Below are 4767 nucleotides of genomic sequence, written 5' to 3'. Positions count from 1 at the left end.
AAACATAGGGATGGGATCTGCATCCGTATTTTATGTGTGCAATGTCTGATCTCTGTTGAGACTCCATGCAGACAGTAGACTGCTATTTTCAGCAAATAACAGGTACCAGCTACCTTTAAGACATTTCTAAGAAACATCCTCTGTTTAAGAGATTCCGCTCCCCCTGGTGGTGGAAAGTGCAAATTGCATCGATTCCACATGCAAGGCCTGGAAAGGAAGGCTGATTGCAGGTAAGTGTTCCCTTGGGTCCAAACTTGCCTCTTGCCTGCCCAGGGTCCGCCGGGCGCGGGATGCGCTACCATCGCCCATAACGGATCCTTATCCAATTTTTCCCCCTAAGTCTTTCGCTACACATTGTGTTGTCATTGGGAATATCACTTAGTTAACAAAGAGATGGCACTTATCACAGGACTTGAAATAGCTTTTTATTTACTGATATCAAAAATTATTATTACAAAAAGTTAATTCACTTTTCATTAATTTATATAAACACACAACTCATCACACATACTGAGGACATGCAGCTTGTTTAATACAGTACATACAGAGAATACTTTATATATTGTGCCTGAAGGGCCAGTTGTTCAGGAGCAGCAGCTACATTTGTCGGAGGTTTTCCCTTTGCACACACAGCCATTGGCGCAGTTAGTGCATCCGGCAGGACAGCAAGAGCAGCAACCTGAGAGAGGAGGGGGAAAAGGCAGAAATCAGTAACGATGAATCATTCACTGAAACACCCCCAGACCCTCCCATTACAGCACTGAGCTCCTCCCTAATAAACTAATCTGTGTCATATCTCCAAGTAACTTGTCTGAATTGGCTCAGCACCAGCACACCATGTGAGAGGGTTTTGGTGAATATGTTATTACTGTCAGTATCTCTCCAACCCTCGTTCTCGTGATAATTCTATAAAATTAACTATTTCGTGTCACGAAGACCCATCTTTAACAGCAGGGCTCAGTTTCACAGCAGTGATCTCTCCTCGAGTCTCTTTAGATTGGACATTGCATAAATCTGATGGGAATTAATCAGGTGAAATCACGGAGCTTGTAATTTTCACATTCTGTTCCAGTCTGAGTTCTGCCCAGAACCATCAGTCACATCAATACAATGTGAGGGGTTTTAAACAGTCCCACAGTTACTCACTTTTCTGGCAGCGTCCAGCTTTGCTGGTGGGACATCGGCAGTCGGAGCACCTGCAGGTGTTTTCACAGGAGCAGGAGCCTGAAAACAGGGAAAACAAACAAATATAAAGACACAGAGTTGGGATTTAAACCCAGAGAAATCCCCACCGTGTGGAGGAGCCCCGGCTCTTTGTCACCCTCTGATCTCCAGTTAATTTAATAAACAGCCTCCCCTCCAATCCTGCTCCACCTCAGTGACACTGAGCGGGGACACTGAGCTGAAAGGACTGACTAGTCTCCACTCACCATCCAGGCAGACACAGGCCTTAGAGTCAGACATTTCACTAACTTCCTCTTCAGTTTGGAGCCGTCACCGAATCAGCGTTTCTCGATCTTGTGCCGTTTGCTGCATCGGAGCCGAATTTTATGGGTTGTGATCGGCGGGGAATCGGGTGCAAAACCGGGGAAGGGGCGGGTCGGTCCGGGCAGAATGCACACGGAGCACCGAAGTGAATCAGCGGTTCCAGGTGGGAATTGCACCCGTCTCCTTCACTCAGAACACGTCCCCAAAATATTCCTCAATAACAGCAATTTCACAACATTTCCTGTGCGATCACCGTGAGTCTGAGCGTCTGCAGCACGTTTCACACCCACGGTCTGGGGGGTCCAGGACTGCATCTTCTGTTTTAGGTTTTATTTACCCTTTTCACTCTGGATATCTTTTAGTTTCTGTGTTTCAGATTGCTCTCCCAGGCGAACCGACAACAAGAGTTTGCTTTGTTTTGGTGTTTTCAACGAAGTAAAACGCCCCGAGGTGGAATAAAAGGGACAACCAGAGAAGGAAGGAGATATTAGGAGGGCTGACCAAAAGCTTGATCAAAATTGTAGTCAAAAGTATGTTTTCAGGAGAGACTTAAAGGTGAGGGATGTGGAGGGGTTCAAAAGGCTAATTGCTGAGCTTGGGGCCGTGATAGCTGAAGGTATAGCCCTGGTGAGGAAATGGATGGGGAGAGACACAAGAGGCCAGTGGTGTTTTTTTGGGGGTGGGGGGCGATGTGGTTGGAGTGTTGTAGGACTCGAGGAGATTGTGGAGATAGGAAGGGTGAGGCCATGAAGGGATTTAAACAGGAGGATGAGGATTTTAAATTTGAAGCACTGGGGACCGTGAGCCAATGCAAGTCAGCAAGTGATGAGGACCAGGACCTGGGGCAGGATAGGATACAGGCAGCAGAGTTTTGGAAGAGTTGACATTTACAGAGGATGAAGAATGGGAGACCAACTTTTAGAGCATTGGAATTGTGGAGTCTTGAGGTGACAATGGCATGGATGAGGGTTTCAGCAATGGATAGGATGAAATCACAGTGGAGGCAATGGGTACGGTAGCATAGTGGTTATGTTACTGGACTAGTAATCCAGAGGCCTGGACTAATAATGATGAATTCAGATCCTGCTATGGCAGCTGGGGAATTTAAATTCAATTAATTAAAATAAAATAAATAAAAATAAAAATCTGGAATTAAAATACTAGTATCAGTAATGGTGGCCATGAAACTACCGGATTGTTGTAAAAACCCATCTGGTTCATTAATGCCCTTTAGGGAAGGAAACCTGCCGTCCTTACCCGGTCTGGCCTATTTGTGACTCCAGACCCACAGCAATGTGGTTGATTCTTAATTGCCCTCTGAAATGACCTAGCAAGCCATTAGTTGTACAATCTCGCTAAAAAAGTCACAATAAGAATAAAACCGGACGGACCACCCGGCACCAGACATGACAAAGGCAAACCAAGCCTAGTCAACACTGCAAAGTCCTCCTCACTAACATCTGGGGACTTGTGCCAAAATTGGGAGAGTTGTCCCACAGACTAGTCAAGCAACAGCCTGACTTAGCCATACTCACAGAATCATACCTTTCAGCCAACAGTCCCAGACTCTTCCATCACCATCCCTGGGTATGTCCTGTCCCACCGGCAGGACAGACCGACCAGAGGTGGCGGTACAGTGATATACAGTCAGGAGGGAGTGGCCCTGGGAGTCCTCAACATTGACTCTGGACCCCATGAAATCTCATGGCATCAGGTCAAACGTGGGCAAGGAAACCTCGTGCTGATTACCACCTACCGTCCTCCCTCAGCTGATGAATCAGTCCTCCTCAATCTACCTGTCGCAAATGCATCTGTCCATGACAGTATTGGTAGGAGTGACCATCGCACAGTCCTCGTGGAGACGAAGTCCCGTCTTTGCACTGAGGATACCACCCATCGTGTTGTGTGGCACTACCGCCGTGCTAAATGGGATAGATTCAGAACAGATCTAGCAGCTCAAAATTGGGCATCCATGAGGTGCTGTGGGCCATCAGCAGCAGCAGAATTGTATTCCAGCACAGTCTGTAACTTCAAGGCCTGGCATATTCCTCACTCTACCATCACCAACAAGCCAGGGGATCAACCCTGGTTCAATGAGGAATGTAGAAGAGCATGCCAGGAACAGTACCAGATGTACCTAAAAATGAGGTGCCAAGCTGGTGAAGCTACAACTCAGGACTACATGCATGCTAAACAGCGGAAGCTGTTAGACAAGAGCTAAGCGATTCCACAACCAACGGATCAGATCAAAGCTCTGCAGTCCTGCCACATCCAGTCGTGAATGGTGGTGGACAATTAAACAACTAACGGGAGGAGGAGGCTCTGTAAACATCCCCATTCTCAATGATGGCGGAGTCCAGCACGTGAGTGCAAAAGACAAGGCTGAAGCATTTGCAACCATCTTCAGCCAGAAGTGCCGAGTGGATGATCCATCTCGGCCTCCTCCCGATATCCCCACCATCACAGAAGCCAGTCTTCAACCAATTCGATTCACTCCACGTGATATCAAGAAACAGCTGAGTGCACTGGATACAGCAAAGGCTATGGGCCCCTACAACATCCCGGCTGTAGTGCTGAAGATTTGTGCTCCAGAACTAGCTGCACCTCTAGCCAAGCTGTTCCAGTACAGCTACAACACTGGCATCTACCCGACAATGTGGAAAATTGCCCAGGTAAGTCCTGTCCACAAAAAGCAGGACAAATCCAATCCGGCCAATTACCGTCCCATCAGTCTACTCTCAATCATCAGCAAAGTGATAGAAGGTGTCATCGACAGTGCTATCAAGCGGCACTTACTCACCAATAACCTGCTCACCGATGCTCAGTTTGGGTTCCACCAGGACCACTCGGCTAGAGACCTCATTACAGCCTTGGTCCAAACATGGACAAAAGAGCTGAATTCCAGAAGTGAGATGAGAGTGACTGCCCTTGATATCAAGGCAGCATTTGACCGAGTGTGGCACCAAGGAGCCCTAGCAAAACTGAAGTCAATGGGAATCAGGGGGAAAACTGTCCAGTGGCTGGAGTCATACCTAGCACAAAGGAAGATGGTAGTGGTTGTTGGAGACCAATCATCTCAGCCCCAGGACATTGCTGCTGCAGTTCCTCAGGGCAGTGTCTTGGGCCCAACCATCTTCAGCTGCTTCATCAATGACCTTCCCTCCATCATAAGGTCAGAAATGGGGATGTTCGCTGATGATTGCACAGTGTTCAGTTCCATTCGCAACCCCTCAAATAATGAAGCAGTCCGAGCCCGCATGCAGCAGGACCTGGACAACA

The 4767-nt window shown here is 47.7% G+C and overlaps 1 long non-coding RNA gene across 1 annotated transcript; it reads right to left on the bottom strand.

The window, feature by feature from the left end:
• Nucleotides 1–408: 408 nt before the first annotated feature.
• Nucleotides 409–1848, bottom strand: LOC137333283 (uncharacterized). Its single transcript, XR_010965838.1, has 3 exons — nucleotides 1431–1848; nucleotides 1147–1224; nucleotides 409–679 (listed from the first exon to the last, which is right to left on the bottom strand). It is a non-coding gene; the product is annotated as an uncharacterized lncRNA (long non-coding RNA).
• Nucleotides 1849–4767: the final 2919 nt, after the last annotated feature.

The sequence above is a fragment of the Heptranchias perlo genome, chromosome 16 (genome assembly GCF_035084215.1).
Source record: "Heptranchias perlo isolate sHepPer1 chromosome 16, sHepPer1.hap1, whole genome shotgun sequence".
Classification (NCBI taxonomy): domain Eukaryota; kingdom Metazoa; phylum Chordata; class Chondrichthyes; order Hexanchiformes; family Hexanchidae; genus Heptranchias; species Heptranchias perlo.
Note: the sequence above shows the minus strand (reverse complement) of the source record. Positions and strands in the feature narration are given on the sequence as shown.